The 17,564-nt window shown below is 41.7% G+C and overlaps 1 protein-coding gene and 1 pseudogene across 5 annotated transcripts in view; one reads left to right on the top strand and one right to left on the bottom strand.

Annotated features, from left to right (window-relative positions):
• LOC148358967 (leucine-rich repeat and fibronectin type III domain-containing protein 1-like protein) overlaps nt 1-17,564 on the bottom strand; it is a 397,907-nt gene that overhangs the window by 274,732 nt on the left and 105,611 nt on the right. The window lies entirely within an intron of this gene.
• LOC148358968 (U2 spliceosomal RNA) lies at nt 16,440-16,574 on the top strand (annotated as a pseudogene).

Raw genomic sequence — 17,564 nt, 5'->3', positions numbered from 1 at the left:
GGGAACGAAACTGGAAATCGATATTAGACAACGGGACGGACAGGAATGATATCGAAACAGGATATCGAAATTAAACAGGACAAACTAGATGGGAACGAAAGTGAAAACCGATATCAAACAACGGGACAGTCAGGTTTGATATTGAAACAGGGTATCGAAATTAAACAGGACAAACTAGACGGGAACGAAACTGGAAACCGATATCAAACAACGGGACAGTAAGGATTGATATTCAAACAGGGTATGGAAATTAAACAGGACAAACTAGACAGGAACGAAACTGAAAACCGGTATCAAACATGACAAAATAAACGGGAACAATACCAGACAAGAAACACCAAGAGGAAACAGGACCGCGTCAAAACACACGTCTTGCAGGGCAGAGGTTCGTTGACGGACTGACCAAAGGTGAATAAGAGCACTGAGTTTAAATAGAAGCCAATCTGTCAACTAGCCGCAGCTGGCGCCACACGGGCGGGGCCAGTTGGGCGCCATGGCAACCGTGACAATAACTCCACCTCAGATATTGCATTCTGGACCCCCTGAAAGGTGATTTTAACCCCATTGGGGTCTGTCGGCCCAACTTTGGAACCACGGATTTAGACAAAATGTTTTTTTAAGGAAATATTTGATTTGCCATTAACTAAAATATGTTTTGAGTCATCATGTTTTGTTTTTCCTGCGAAAAAACTGCTGCATCATGCCTGCAGAAACTAAAAGAGCTTTTCTTTTGAGATTTTACCGAAAAAGGTCGAAAAAAACACAGATAATGCAATGCTGATTGCTGGAATGAAAGAGTAAAATGTTTTGGGTGTAAAGATTGCCGGGTTGTGGAGTAAAATTTCCTCTGGTGGAAAAAAAAAAAAAAAAAGAGGCTGTCATCCTTAGAAGCAATCTCAAAGGAGCGAGATATCAAGATGAGTCTGCAATCTGCGGCCGTGCAAACTACACTCTGCCATATTTATCGCCAACGAGCAAAGACAGCTTTATTTATATAGCCCGGTTCATAAACAAGCATCCTCACATAACCTAAAGCGTAGTGTTTAAAACTATTTGCAAAACATAGTGAAAAAATAAGGAAACCTTAGTTGTTTATCTCCACGTTTTTGTCTTTTTTTTGCATGAGATTGGTGAAAGTAAGAAGAGGCATTATTCAAGTAAAGTCCAAACACCAACCCAAAACCCTAGAAAATATGAAAAAAGAAGGGAGAGCAGTAGGGTCAGGATCAAAATAGGTCGTAGCTGGAGACAGATGGGAGCAAAAAAACAGACAGGTGGGAGTCAGGGTTGAAAAAGGCTTGCCTAGTGTTCACTGAGGTTCCCAGACGGACTGACAACAGGGGATAGACAGGACCGGGTTGAAATAGTGAGAGAGAGAGGGAGTCACATAAGTAATCATGACAGCTCATAATGAATAAGCTTACTGAAATTGCAATCATAACTTTAAGCCAGAAGATGGCTAACTGGGACAGATGGAATTGGGGGTTTGGTTACCTAATGTCTCTGAACACATCAGTTGGGTTGAGCGAGGGGGCTGGGAATCCCCTCCTGTATTAATTTCCCAGAAAGAGGAGAGAATATGAATGTATTCATGACTATCCACCTCCCACTAGGGGGATATGGCTACAGTTTATATATTGTTCTTTCCAGTTTCCGTTCCTGTCTGGTTTGTCCAGTTTAATTTTGATATCCTCTTTCTATATCCATCCTGTCTGTTCCGTCCTGTCCAGTATCAACCCCATCCATCTGATATCTGCTCGGGCAATCGGTCGGTCTCTGGCTTCCTGTCTTTCCACGCCAGACCGCTGCCTAACGTGCATGGCTCCCCATTAAATAAAATCTTGTGTGATAACGTCACGCATTTGGGTCCCGATCCTGTTCCGGTTCATGACATCATAAACAAGCTTACTGAGGCTACAATGACGACACAAGCCAGGAGATGGCGGCAGTGAGTGAAAAAGTCTGAATTCTCCTTTAAGGTCAAATACTCCCACACCCTCCTGCCCAAAACCTCAGGTTTAAATCCACACAGCACACTAGTGGCAGTCTTGCCCAGTTAGCATTGCGTAAAGTCCAAAGATGTCATCATTTACATAAGCTTTGGCGTCCTCGCTCTCTCTACTAAGCCAAGGTCACTTGAATTGACAGCTCTCTCAATCAAGCAGCCTTCATCCATCCAAAATCTGTTAAGTACATCCTTAATCCTTACTGTACACTGTCGAAAGGAGAACATTTCGGACCGCGAAACCGTCTCCGTGCATTACGTCTTGAAAGTATTCTTCAGGTGATTTTTTTTTTCAGCATGCGATTATAAAAACCCCAAAAACGGGCAATGAGAACCATACACAGGGTAGGATATCGAGGTCATACTCATATTTTATTCCTGCATTCCATAATATTAAAATTCGATGATTTAGTAAAATGTTTCACTGCACAACTGCTATTTAAGGTCAACAAAAACATGGTACCAGAAAACATCCATAAATTATTCATTAGGAAAGAGGGAAATTATAATTAAAGGGGTTGTAGTGAATTCATAATCCCAATGGTGAGAACCACCAGGAAAAGTATGTGTGTCTCTGTGTGCGGAGTCAAACTTTGGAACAATTGACAAGACGAGATCAAACAATGTCCAACTATTTACTTGTTCAAATTTAAATACAGAAAAACATTACTGGCGGAATAGCGGCAGTAGCCCAGGAGGTAGAGCGCTCGTCTTGGGATCAAGGGATCCCAGTTCGAATCCCGGCTCGTCTGCGTTATATGTCGAAGTGTCCTTGGGTAAGACACTGAACCCCTAATACCCCCAATAAGCAGGTTAGCGCCTTACATGGCTGCAAGGCCGCTATTGGGAAATGTGGAGCACATTGTAAAGCGCTTTGAGAAGTCATTGACTTGAAAAGCGCTATATAAAATGCAGATCATTTCATTTCATTTCATTAAAAACCGATATCAAACAGGACAAAATAAACGGGAACAATACCGGACAAAAAACACCAACAGGAAACAGGGCCGAGTCAAAACCCACGTCTTGCGGGGCAGAGGTTCGTTGACGGACTGACCAAAGGTGATTGAGAGCACTGAGCTTAAATAGAAGGAATGCCAATCCGTCAGCGAGCCGGGCTAGCGCCACACAGGCGGGGCCAGTTGGGCGCCGTGGCAACCGTGACAATAACTCCATCTAAGACATTGCATGCTGGACCCCCTGAAAGATGATTTTAACCCCATTGGGATCTGTAGGCCCAGCTTTGGAACCACGGATTGAGACAAAATGTTTTTTTATGGAAATATTTGATTTGCCATTAACTAAAATATGTTTTGAGTCATCATGTTTTGTTTTTCCTGCGAAAAAACTGCTGCATCAAAATGGTTCATCAGAAAGAGAGAAGTTATAACTCAAGGGGCTGTCGTGAATTCATAATCCCAAAGGTGAGAACCACCAGGAAAAGTATGTATGTGTCTGTGTGCGGAGTCAAACTTTGTCCAACAACTTTCATTCCTTCTATCCTCCCGTCCTTCATTACTTTCCTCAATTTTTCACGCATTCATTATTCCCTCCATTTAATCTTTCATTTTTTCGTTCCTCCATTTGTTCCTTCCCTCATTATTTCTTTCTTTCCTCCTTCCCTCATCCCATCATCCATTTGTTCCTTCCTAACTTTCCTCTTTCTTTCCTCCATTTGTTCCCACCTCCTTGTTTCGTTCTTTCCCCCTTCCTTCCCTTCTCCCGCGCTCCCTTTGTTCCTTTTTTCTTTTCGTACTTCTGTCTTCCATTAGCTCATGTTTTGTTCTTCATTTTTTACTTCACTCTTTTCCTTCATTGCCCTTCATTTCCCCCCATATGTTTCTACCTCCCTTCTTTTCTTACTGAATAAATGTATTTCTCCCATCCCTCCATTCCTTCCTCCAACATATTTGCTTCAAATTCACAAAAGATATATGCTCATTCATTTAAATGGGTAGGATGAGAATGTTCAAAGACATATTTTAGTATCACCATAATCAGAACCACTGGGAAAAGTATGTGTGTGTCTGTGTGTGGAGTAAAACTTTGGAACAGTATACAAGACGAGATTAAACTATGTCCTATTTACTTGTTCAAATTTAAATACAAAAAAACATTACTGGAATACAGAGATGAAGAAAATGGGGTATGAGTGATACCAGAGATTGGGAATAGTGTGGAGTGGATTAATGAAGTCGGAGCTTATCGACATAATGAGGACACAGTTGTTTGGACAGGAAATTCCAGGTTTGTTGAGAGATTGGGAATAGTGCTTCTAGAACTATGGTTAACTTTGTTGTTATTGTTGCTATTATTATATCATAACTATTATTAATATTATTACTATTGTTGTTATTATCATTCTTATTACCCCTTTTCGAACATATTATGTAACAAAGGAGCGGGCACAGGTGATTCACATCGGTAACCATGACAGTTAACATACTTAATAGAGAAAATATTGAATTTAAATCTACGCATCCCACTTCAAATGCAGGATTGTGACACAATCAATAGTAAAAAAGCACGACATAAGTAGTATTTTGTCAGTGTTTTGGCATTAGCTCAGGAGGTAGAGCGCTTGTAGAGGTCGCAGGTTCGATTCCCGGCTCCTCCGTGACATATGTCGAAGTGCCCTTGGGCATGACTCTGAATCCCTAATGCCTCCAATAAGCAGGTAGGCGCCTTGCATGGCTGACTCCCTATTGGTGTGTGAGTGTGTGTGTGAATGGGTGAGTGTGAAGCACACTGTAAAGCGCTTTAGGAGGTCTTCATTGACTTGAAAAGCGCTATAGAAATGCAGACCATTTACCATTTAGCATCTTGATTATCCTCAAAACGTTGGTATCCTGACTCCCTATTGGCGTGTGAGTGTGTGTGGGAATGGGTATGTGTGAAGCATATTGTAAAGTGCTTTGGGAGGTCTTCATTGACTTGAAAAGCTCTATAGAAATGCAGACCATTTACCATTTAGCATCTTGATTATCCTCAATACGTTTGGAGGCTGACTCCCTATTGGTGGGTGAGTGTGTGTGTGTGTGTGAATGGGTGAGTGTGGAGCACATTATAAAGTGCTTTGGGAGGTCATTGACTTGAAAAGCGCTATAGAAATGCAGACCATTTACCGTTTAGTATCTTGATTATCCTCAAAACGTTTGGAGGCTGACTCCCTATTGGTTTGTGAGTGTGTGTGTGAATGGGTAAGTGTGAAGCACATTATAAAGTGCTTTGGGAGGTCATTGACTTGAAAAGCGCTAGAGAAATGCAGACCATTTACCGTTTATCATCTTGATTATCCTCAAAACGTTTGGAGGCTGACTCCCTATTGGTGTGTGAGTGTGTGTGGGAATGGGTAAGTGTGAAGCATATTGTGAAGTGCTTTAGGAGGTCTCCATTGACTTGAAAAGCGCCATAAAAATACAGACCATTTACCATTCAGCATCTTGATTATCCTCGAAACGTTTAGAGGCTGACTCCCTATTGGCGTGTGAGTGTGTGTGGGAATGGGTAAGTGTGAAGCACATTGTAAAGCCCTTTGGGAGGTCTTCATTGACTTAAAAAGTGCTATAGAAATGCAGACCATTTACGATTTAGCATCTTGATTATCCTCAAAACGTTTGGAGGCTGACTCCCTATTGGTGTGTCAGTGTGTGTGTGTGAATGGGTAAGTATTAAGCACATTATAAAGTGCTTTGGGAGGTCATTGACTTGAAAAGCGCTACAGAAATGCAGACCATTTTTTTACTCGAGTACTTGGAAAACCAAACAAATGCAACAACACAAAATTGTCATTCTCATCTGCCATTAAACATTAAACAGTTTCACTCTAATGGAAATACAGAGCGGGGCGAATGATGGAGGGCAAGGGAAAACAGCTTAAAAGCCCGGCAGTTTAATGCATCAATTATCAGTGGCAGCGTTACGAGTACGTCCGCAACCGTCTCGATCCGCTATAAAAACACTTCCACGTGCGCAGCAGCACAACGTCGGCATGGGCAGTCTCATGTGTGCCCGGGCAAGTGTAATTGGCTCGCCGCTAAGTCCTGCTTAGCCTGACATTATTGAGTGCTGACACTTTTGGATAGATCACTCTACGGCACAACGTGGATGCTTAGGGAGCAACTGAGAGATAAATGAGCGGGAGAGGAAACGCCGAGTAAAATCTCATCAAATGGAGGCCTGCATGGGAAAATATGGAAGAAAATCGGGAAGCGGGGCCATTAGCATACATTATACCGCGTTGCTGTTAGCGGAGCTAGCGCTCAAGGCTTAAGCTTCCTGGAGTTGGCTCTTATCAAGCACAAAAGCAGTCGAATCAAAGCGAGTACTACTAAATATCTGTCGACATGTACGGTTATGCCGTACAAAGTACGTTTATTATGCATTTTAAGACGTGTACGACGTACGCAGGGTTGGGTAGGGTTACTTTAAATTACTTTTGGATGACTCCGATATCAAATATGCTAATAAAAGACAAAATAAACTAAACATGAATGAAATGATGACTCACAACACGTGGTAAGCTTTCTCTCCTTGCTTTGATCTCAGGCACAACTTACATAAAATGCGACAGAAACAAAATGAAAATAAATCCACAGCGCAGTGGTTAGCGCGTGTGCGACACAGTTCTGAGGTGGTGGGAACCTCCTGCGTGGATTCAAATCCAGCTCCCGGCCTTACTGTGCGGAGTTTGTATGTTCTCCCCAAGCTTGCGTGGGTTTCCTCCGGGCACTCCGGTTTCCTCCCACATTCCAAAAAACATGCATTTCAGGTGAATTGGCCGGTCCAAATTGTCCCCAGGTGTGAATGAGCGAGTGAGTTGTCTGTCCCCGTGTGCCCTGCGATTGGCTGGCAACCAGTTATGGGTGTCCCCTGCCCACTGCCCGATGATTGCTGGGTTGGGCTCCAGCACCCCCGCGACCCTACTGAGGATAAGCGGTGCAGCTGATGAGATGAGATGAGAGCTTGACAACATCATTTTTGCCGTTCCATGTATTCCGTTACTACCCAAGCCTAGACAAAATTCAGTCATTTTATTCATATTTAGTTTCTTTTGTCTTTTATTGGCATATTTGTTATCAGAGTAATCCAAAAGTAATTGAAAGTAATCAAGTTAAAGAAACCCTACCCAACCATGGACGTACGCGAAAATCTCTACGGAAAAACGCAAATTTGTCAATGATGGGTACTATCCGGTATACACTGACTATCATGAATCGGCAAATCAATCAAGCCAAATGAGTTCGCCGCGGTATCGTTCTTTTTTCGTTGCAAAGGAAGCGAGGGTTTGATGCTACTGTACGCATGCGTCTGCCGCTGTAGTGCCTAATTTTGACTCCCCTGCAAAATCCGTGAATGAACATTTTGCTGCAATTCCAACAATAGCATCTTAATTATCCTCAAAACGTTTAGAGGCTGACTCCCTTTGAACTATATAATAATCTTATTAAAACAATAAAGCTAGGGGGGAGGATTTTGCAGGGGAGTCGAAATTAGGCACTACACATCAATTGTTGATATTGTAAGTTTGGTTTACAAAATTGAAATACCAACAAATTTTTTTCCTCCAAAAATATCTTTATTTACAAATTTAAATTTAAAGTGTTATAAATTGATATTTTAATTACGCTGACTACAATTGTTCTTATTTTTTTTGTATTATTTTATTTGAATGATATAACGAAGCACATGTACAATACAGTGGAACCTCGCTAGTTCGCGCTTCCACTTTTGCGGGTTCAGAGCTTCGCGGGTCTAAAAAATATACCTTACCTTCTCAATAAAAACATTTAGTGACTTGACGCCATTGAGCGCGAGTTTATGTCAACTGAGGACACGGCGTGGACACTCTTATTGTGAAGGGGAGGGGGAGGCCCTGACACAATGCTTGGTCATGGTGAGTAACCGCTTCGCTCACCCCCCCTCCTTTAACTCCTCCCACCTCACCCCCTTCCAACGTGGCGCTCAGTTTATCATAGAGGAACTCGGCGACGCGACGTAAGTATATTCTCTTCCGTCACATTTCATCTGAAGTTTGACTTTATTATACCAAAAGCAAGCGGTTGTTTGTACTACTTAAACACGGCTAATTGTGTGTGGTTTCGTGTATTTGTTGTAAAAGCCGTTTGATGCCGCTACCTAAAGTATGTTGTTATTCGTACTTGCGTACTCTCCCGAGCGTTATAATGTCGTGTATTTCCAAAGTTGGCGGTCAGAGAACACAAGAAAAGTCAATAAGCCGTTAGGAATCAAGCCAAAACCACAGCCCCAGAAAAAAAAAAAAAATTCAAAAGAAGCTAACGCAATTTATGACGCTGCAAAACGTAAACCTACATTAAAAGCATGGTGAACAGAGGATTTCTCGTGGCTTGTAGCAGACGACGCAACTCAAACATTGCATGAATGAAGATGAGTAAATACAGGTACATACTGATGGCGGATGGAAAACATGCAATGAAAGCTATAAATAGATTTATGATAAGCTTCATTTTAAAGTGCTGTTCTGTTATTTATTCTGATGATCAATCCTTGTTGTGAAAAAGGGGGCAGGTAACCTAAAGGTAACTTTGAAAAGTTGCCTGCCCTGGTGTCCGCTAACTTTTCCTCATGACTTTCAGACACTGCTTTAATCACTGAATCTAAGATTGTATTCGGCTGGAACTGCGTATAAATTGGTAAACTACTTTGGACTAAAAAATAGGACACAATAATCCTTAGGACACAGGTGTCAAACAGGCGGCCCGCGGGCCAGATCAGGCCCGCTAAGGGATTGAAACCGGCCCGCGAGACAACACTCAGAGAAGCGCAAGAGAAAAACAAGCTGCAGATTGAAATATGTCCACTTGATGTTGCCAAAGCCAGGTGCCTCAAACAAAGACACTGTACTTGAATTTCTCTCTCTCTCTCTCTCTCTCTCTCTCTCTCTCTCTCTCTCTCTCTCTCTCTCTCTCTCTCTCTTGTCTCTTTTTCTCTTCTTTTGTTGCTCTTTGTCGCTCTGTGTCTTTTAACTCTTTCTTTTGCTCTAACTTCCTTTTTTCCTTTTCTCTTTTCATACCCTTCGCGCTTTCTTTTCTCTTTTCTCCCCATCTGTCTTTCTATTTCTCTTTGGATTTCTTTCTTCTTCTCCTTTTCTTTTCCCCCTCTCTCATGATTTTTTATCTTTTGTTTCTCACGCTCTCTCCCTCTTTCTCTCTTTTTCTTTCTTTGTCCCGCCCTCTCTCCTTTTCCCTCCCTCTTTCTCTTATTTCTTTATCTCTCTTTTTCTCTCTCTTTAATCTACTAGTCCGGCCCCCGACAGAATGTTTGTTCTATCGTGTGGCCCCCGAGTTCAAATGAGTTTGACACCCCTGCCTTAGGATATAGAGAAAATTATACTCTTAATAAAACACAAAACAAGATGAAAAAAAATAGGGTACTCCTTTCGACGTCAGCGAAATCACCGGTCTTGGGCCAATTAATGCAGGCCAATTTATAGAAGTTGCACAGTTTCTCAATTCCACCCACAGACAAGAAAAAAAACACAACAAAAGAAAAAAAAGGCACACTGTACTTATTAATACCACTATTGTTGTGGAATGTGGATAATAACTAATGATAAGTATGTAGGCATCTGGTGAAGGTCGTGGGATGACGTAGTTGCAAGAGGTCACAAGCTGATATGCTGAGGGACGACCTTCATGAGATAACTTTATTTGAGAACACTATAAAAACCAATGTTGAACGTATGGAACTTTGAAGGTGTCCAGAAGGCAATAAAGCATGTTCCCTTTTTGCCATAGCTCCTCTCTGCGTATTTTTTGGGAAGACGCCCAACGACGGTCCCTCCAAAACTATGCAATGTGTATAGGCTTTTTTTTCATGGTTCAGTGAGAAAGACAAACAAAATAGAAGTGGTCACAAAATCACGTTTGTATCTACAAATACCTCACAAAATGCCTCAACTTTGTCCATGCCCAATTAGTTGTCACGATTCCAAAATAACTGTTCTTAAAGTACCATATTTTCCGCACTATAAGGCGCACCGGGTTATAGGGCGCACCCCGAAAAAATAGTTTTTGGTCCTATTTTTGACATACATAAGACGCACCGGATTATAAGGCGCTACAATGGGAACGTGGACAAAACAGTCAGATAGTTCAGTCCAACTTCTTACCCCCTTAACATTCCCAAAGCTTGCAAAGACGCAAATACGTGTCGAGAACACGTGCGGATGCGGTGTCCGTACGTTGTCACTCAAATGCATCGTTCCATCATTCGGAAGGTTAAAGTCTTGTGATTCAAGAAATGCCAACCATTCCTTAGTTTATATTTTCTTTTTCGCTCGCAACTTTACTGTATATATGACAATAAACACTTGGAATTGAGTTGAATTTAAAAATAGACACTCCATTCCATCCATTATCTGCACCGCTTATCACAGAAACATCGAGTTCAGTCTGAAACAAGATACAGGGATAATATATATAGCCGGAGTAGCTCACCAAAGTCGTTGTGTTCATAATAATGTGCAGCCGTGGTCCTCTTATATCCGTGAGTTTAGTAAATCCAGGAGAATAAAATATTTACAAATACAAAATAGTGAAAAAATGCTTTCTGTATGCCGTCAGCCACGTGCTATACGCATTCATCTTTTTCGGCCAATTGCAGGCTTTGTTTTGCCGTTTAAGCCAATGCCAACCTGTAAATGATAAAAAGGATCCGCCCCTTGACCTCCGAATAACTTTAGCCAATAGTGATCGATTCAACTGATGATTGACACGTCTTTTTTGGCCAATTGCAGGCTTTGTTTTGACGTTCAAGCCAATGCCAGCCTGTAAATGATAAAAAGGATCCTCCCCTTGACCTCCGAATAACTTTAGCCAATAGTGATCGATTCAAATAATGATTAGCCAATGAAACGCCGGTAAATAAATCCCAGCATACACCGCGGACTACTTGGCGTTCGGGGGAAAAACTAGTCAGCGGCGGCAAGTTAGTTGCAAGACTTTGCGAATTAATATTGATCCATAAATAAGGCGCACTGTATTATAAGGCGCATGGTCAGCTTTTGAAAAAAATAAAGCCTTTTAGGTGCGCCTTATAGTGCGGAAAATACGGTATTTTAAAACACAAATAGTGGATAGCCGACTTTATATTCTCGCCCAACGTCAACTGGGACTTTACAAGTCAGGCAGTTGGGGACTGTATAAAAAATGGGAAAAGGAATGCGCTGTACACTATGTTAAATTAATCAAAACGTCATGGCTTCCATAATAAGGCTTCTTGGGATTTAGCAGTTGCAGAGGGGGGGACTCGTGGCTGAGACCGTTTCAACCACCAAACTTGTAGACCGCATTCGTTTTTCAGAAAACAATCCGAAGAAATCCGGTCACAAACTGCCATTGTAGAGAAAGGATCATAACTGAGATGTGATTTTGATCTTTATATTAGTATTCGTATCCCTTGCTTTTCAAAAAGGTCCCAGGATAATCCGAACCTGCAAAGTAGAGACCTATATTTATGTCACGGTTGCCATGGCGCCCAATTGGCCCCGCCCGTGTGGCGCCAGCTGCAGCTCATTGACAGATTGGCTTCCCTGTTATTTAAACCCAGTCCTGTCACTCACCTTCGGTCAGTCCGTCTGCGAATCTCAGTGTATAGCCTTTTTCGACCCTGACTCCAACTTTTCCCGTTTTTGCTCCCGTTTGTCTCCGGCTATGACCTGTTTTGATTCTGACCACGTCTGCTCTCCCGTCCCGGCTTACGACCCCTTTTGTCCCCTACTACATCGACTCTTCCGTTCTGCCTTACGACTCGTAAAGTACTGTACTTTATAAATGTTCTTCTGTACTGTCAAATTACCGTATTTTCCGCACTATAAGGCGCACCTTAAAGTCTTATTTTTTTTCAAAAGCTGGCCATGCGCCTTATAATACAGTGCACCTTATATATGGCTCAATATTAAATCGCAAGGTCTCGCAACTTACGCAACAACCGCCGACTCGATTTTTCCCCGAACGCCAAGTAGTCCGCGGTGTATGCTGGGATTTATATACCGGCGTTTCATTGGCTAACAAATGTGTCAATCATCATTTGAATCGATCGCTATTGGCTAAAGTTATTCGGAGCCTCGGATAGGCGAGAGGGCCGAAACAAACCCTGCAATTGGCCGAAAAAGATGTGTCAATCATCCGTTAAATCGATCGCTATTGGCTGAAGTTATTCGGAGCCTCGGATTGGCTAGAGGGCCAAAACAAACCCTGCAATTGGCCGAAAAAGATGACTGAATAGCAAGCTTGCTAAACTACGCCACAAAGAAACATGTTTTATTAGTCTGTATTTGTAAATATTTGACTCTCCTGGATTTACTACACTCACGGTTATAAGAAGACCATGATTGCGTATCATTATTGAACGTGAGAACTTCGGTGAGCTATGCGGCTTTATATTTTCCCGGTATCTTGTTTTAGAACGATCTTGATGTTGCTGTGATGAGTTGAGTGAATTCAACTCATTTCCAAGTGTTTATTGTCATATGCACAGTAAAGTTGCGAGCGAAAAAGAAAATACAAACTCAGGAATGGTTGGCATTTCTTGAATCCCAAGACTTTAACCTTCCGAATGATATTTGAAACGATGCATTTGAGTGACGGTACGGACACCGCATCCGCACGTGTCTACGACACGTATTTGCTTCTTTGCAAGCTTTGGGAATGTGAAGGGGGTAATCAGTTGGACTGAATCATCTGACTGTTTTGTCCACGTTCCCATTGTAGCGCCTTATAATCCGGCGCGCCTTATCTATGGAAGATATAGGACCAAAAACTATTTTTGGGGGGTGCGCCCTATAACCCGGTGCGCCCTATAGTGCGGAAAATACGTTATATTTTAAACATTTAAAAATCAGAAGTATTCAAAACCCACGTCTTGGACGGACTGACAAAAGGTGAGTGAGAGCACTGAGCTTAAATAGGAGGGAAGCCAATCAGTCAAAGAGCCGCTGCTGGCACCAAACGGGCAGCTTTGGTTACCTTAATCAGGGCTGTCTCAGTGGAGTGGTTAGCCCTGAATCCTGATTGCATTGATTCAAAAAGATTGTTCCTACCCCAATGTTTAAGCTTTGACAGCGGATGACTATTGGCTCCAAATATCAGTTATTCCCCCCTCCCTAATACGAATAATCGGTATCGGTCCTGAAAAATCTTTATCAATCAATCCTCATACAGTTAAATGGATTAGGCACAATGTCAGTATATTACGTGCATTGCGGCTAATCTTACAACATGTAAGCACTGAGCTGTGTAAAGTGATGAATGCTAGCGCATACGTTCCTTGACACGAAAAAGCTCTCGTAACAATAGACAGACAGCAGTTTCCGGCTTATTCTTAATGCCTACGAGCATTCGCCCCATTTTCTGCATGGTTTTTACACGGCTTACTTGGTTCTGTGCTAGCCAACACGAGAGTTATTTTTATGTATTTATTTATTCCAATGGCAGCACGGCGGCGCAGTGGTTAGCGCGTGTGCGGCACAGTTCATGTCTTGGGAACCTCCTGCGTGGGTTCAAATCCAGCTCCAGACTTCCTGTGCGGAGTTTGTATGTTCTCCCCGTGCTTGCGTGGGTTTCCTCCGGGCACTCCGGTTTCCTCCCACGTCCCAAAAACATGCATTTCAGGTGAATTGCCCGGTCCAAATTGTCCCTAGGTGTGATTGAGCGAGTTGTCTGTCCCTGTGTGCCCTGCGATTGGCTGGCAACCAGTTCAGGGTATCCCCTGCCCACTGCCCAATGATTGCTGGGATGGGCTCCAGCACCCCCGTGACCCTACTGAGGATAAGCGGTGTACCTAATGAGATGAGATGAGATTTATCCCAATAAGGCTGTAGACAAACAGGTTTACACGACGTTTCCTTTTTAGCAAGTGTCGGTTTACAAGCCAGAAAAAAACAGGACAGAGTGAAGACAGGCATCGTTTGTCCATCCTGGGGAATAAAAGAAAAAAACAGCGAAGAAAGGAAAAAAAATGTCAAGCGGTAAAATAACAGGATTTAATTAGAGAGTGAGACAGAGGTGGAGAGAAAACAGGAAGCTTACCATCACACACCTTGTTCTTTTTGTCTTGTGTGATATTTGAATTCGCACTGAGATCACATTCATTAAAGAAATGACATTAAAAAATGAAGCCTTTCAAGTGGCATTGGTATTTGTGTCATGAACCGGAACGGGATCAGGACCCAAATGCGTGACAATTCTCAAACAAGCCTTTGTTTTACGGGAAATGGGGAGTCATGCACGTTAGGCAGCGGTCTGGCGTGGAAAGACAGGAAGCCAGAGACCGATGACATCGATTCCAATTGCCCGATTTTATATGGGACAAATGGGGTCGATACCGGCCTCACTGAGATAAAATAATGGATGTCCCTCAACTTTTTGCACCTTAACTCTGAAAAGACCGAAATGTTAGTGATTGGTCCATCTAAATGCCGTGACCTGTTCTCAAAAACGGCTCTGAACAATGACCAATTTAAAATCACCCAGAGTAATTCAGTCAAAAATGTAGGTGTCATATTTAACCCTGATCTGTCCTTTTCAAACACACGTTAAGAATATTACTAGAACAGCTTTTTGTCATTTTCGCAACGTTGCTAAAATTCGCCCTAAGCGGTCTCAGTCGGATGCGGAGAGCGCAGATTTTGTCCTGGTAGTCTTTCATTTGTTGCTCCAGCTCTACTAGTTCGGTCTGAAGAGGTTCCAGCGTCTGTTCTGTCGCTCTGGGATGTACATTTTGGACAGTTTCAATCGGGGACAATTACGCCCCCTGGGGGTGATAGTTTGAAATGCTACTCGAGAAATACTGCAAAAAAATCTACGGAAATACAAGAAAAATACTACATCAACAAAACTACGGTAACACTGTACTACAAAAATACTACTGCAGATATACAACAAAAAAAATCTATGAAAATACAACACATACTACAAAAAACTAAAATCATAAAACTACTGTAATACTACAAAATACTACAAATATACAACATAAGTTCTACCATCAAAATGCAACAAAAATACTACAGAATTATTAGGAAAATACTACCATGAAAAACTTCTCCAGAAATACTAGAAAAAATACTACCATGGAAGACTACTCCAGAAATACTAAAAAAAATACTACAAAAACAAAACTACAGTAATATTGTACTATGAAAACTAAGACAAAAATACTACATATATTCAAGTAAAAAATTACTATGTAAATACTACAAAATACATCACGTACCACAAAACTGCTAAAACCAAAACTACTGGAATACTACGTAAAATACTACAAATAAACAACAAAAATTCTACAGAAATATTCAGAAAATACTAATATGGAAATATAATTCAAGTGTTTGTTATCTCCCGTCTTGATTACTGTAATGCCCTACACTCCGGTCTCCCAAAGTCCAAAATCAAAAGCCTTCAGCTAGTACAAAATGCTGCAGTGAGGCTTTGAACCAAGACAAGAAAGTTTGACCACACAACCCTGATTTTAGCAAACGTGCATCGGCTCCCTGTTAACGTAAGATGTGATTTTAAGGATTGTTGGTAGTATACAAAATCAGGCATCGACATGCTCCCTCATATCTTTCAGATTTATTTTCCCCCTATGTTCCGGTCCGGAGCCTTCGCTCTGAAAACGCTGATCTACTAGTGATCCCAAGAGCCAAGAAGAAATCCGAAGGTTTGAGAGTGTTCTCCCTTCGGGCCCGGGTGCTGTGGAATACTCTTCCCCCTGAGATTCGATCTGCAACCTCAGAGGAAATGTTAAACTAAAAGCTTAAAACACACTTCTCTTATATAGCATATGAATAACCTACATTTTATGTTTATAATATGTGTATTATTTGCCCTCATTTAGATTACTTTGATGACGTCAGCTATAAGGAGGAAGATGAGGACGGTTTACCGTGATTACTACAAGTACGGTATGTTTTTTTAACACAGTCGTTTACTGTGTTGCGAGCATGTTGCTAGTAGCGTTTTGCTACCCTTCACAGGCACAGTTTGGGATGAAAGTTATATTATTATTATTAAAGCTTTGAAAACTCTCTCGGTGTACTGCCTTTCTTTGTAAATATGTGTAACCATGTATAATATGTATTTGCAACTGTATATTTTTGTAATGTATTTATTTTAGAGACAAATTGTGATATGTTTTCTACGAGCGAATCAAAAAGAAGGGGCGGAGCAAACGCGGGCTGACGGGAAGTGGGGTAAAGCTGAGTTAAATATCTTTGTTGTTGCAGCGGACAATAGTGGATCCATATATTTTCCCACCCTTAACTTTGGAAATATAATTTTTTTTCGTTGGATTACTTTCAACGGAACCTGGACTTTAAAGGTTTGCATTAAATTCTAACTACCGGTATCATTTTCCGTTCATGTTGCCGATTGTGGTGGATGGATTGTGTACTATATTTGCGGTCGGTTAAGCTAGTACCTTCTAGGGTTGTGTGATTTTTGCAATTGGGAGATGGAATAAGAGCTTGCTCTGTCCACTCCACGCATCGGCCCCGTATTGCAGTACCTCCGGGAACGATGCATTCGCACTGATCGCTGCTTGGCCTTGTGGCTAGGACCTTGACCCAGCCTCTTGGCTGAGAGCAAATGTCTCGGCCTCTTGGCTTTGTAATGCATTATGACCGATAACGGATAATGGATAATTGATAAAGAATATGGAACAATAAACCTCTACAAAACCATGTTTAAATGTTGGCGCATGCGGCTTATATACAGGTGCGGCTTGTGTAAGGACAAAACCAATAATGTCCACAAAATGTGGTGCGTGCGGCTTATAATCAGGTGCACTTTACAGTCCGGATTTTACGGTAGTAGTGACAAGTGAAATGTGTTATTAAAAAAAGTTTGGTGAAGCAGGAAATAATTTTAACTTAATAATGCTGGCGAATGACAGACTGTCAAAATCCATTCCTGTGCCCACTTCTGCAAAAACACTTAAGGGTCTCAGAGAGAAACCGAAATGCATAGATCAGCACGTAGAATAATTTATGACGTTTTATGCGGTGATAGTCAAACTTTATGCGAAATGACAGAGTCAAGACCAGTTCAAAGAATAAAAACCTAAGCGGCCATTTTAAAATCCACCCTCTATTTCATGTTCGCCGTCAGTCTCTCAAAAGGAACACGAAGTGCGTCCGCCGAACAAAGTCAAATCGAGAAAAAGTCGAAAGATTTACAAATGGCTTCAATCTTTGAACTGTGCACCGGGGGGTTATTCAACCTTCTGAATCAGATTTTTTTTTTTTCAATATTCCTCACAGCTTTAAGAATTTGATCCTGACACTTTGGCTTCTCACGTTTCTTGATGGGTGAAGTGTAAGGTCAGGCACTTTGGTGTAAAAGCTTTTACGTCTGTTATCTCTCGAGACACACTTGCTCGGTCTTATTTAATGCAACTACTGGGTGTGTGTTGTGTGCAGGGTAGGGTAGGGTTACTTTAACTGGATTACTTTCAATATCTTTTGAATGACTCCAACACTAAATATGCTAATAAAAGACAAAATAAACTAAATATAAAT

This window comes from Urocampus carinirostris, chromosome 10 (assembly GCF_059441175.1).
Source record: "Urocampus carinirostris isolate Australia breed hairy pipefish chromosome 10, RoL_Ucar_1.0, whole genome shotgun sequence".
Classification (NCBI taxonomy): domain Eukaryota; kingdom Metazoa; phylum Chordata; class Actinopteri; order Syngnathiformes; family Syngnathidae; genus Urocampus; species Urocampus carinirostris.
The sequence above is the reverse complement of the archived record's forward strand: the minus strand, read 5'-3'. Positions and strand labels throughout refer to the sequence as shown.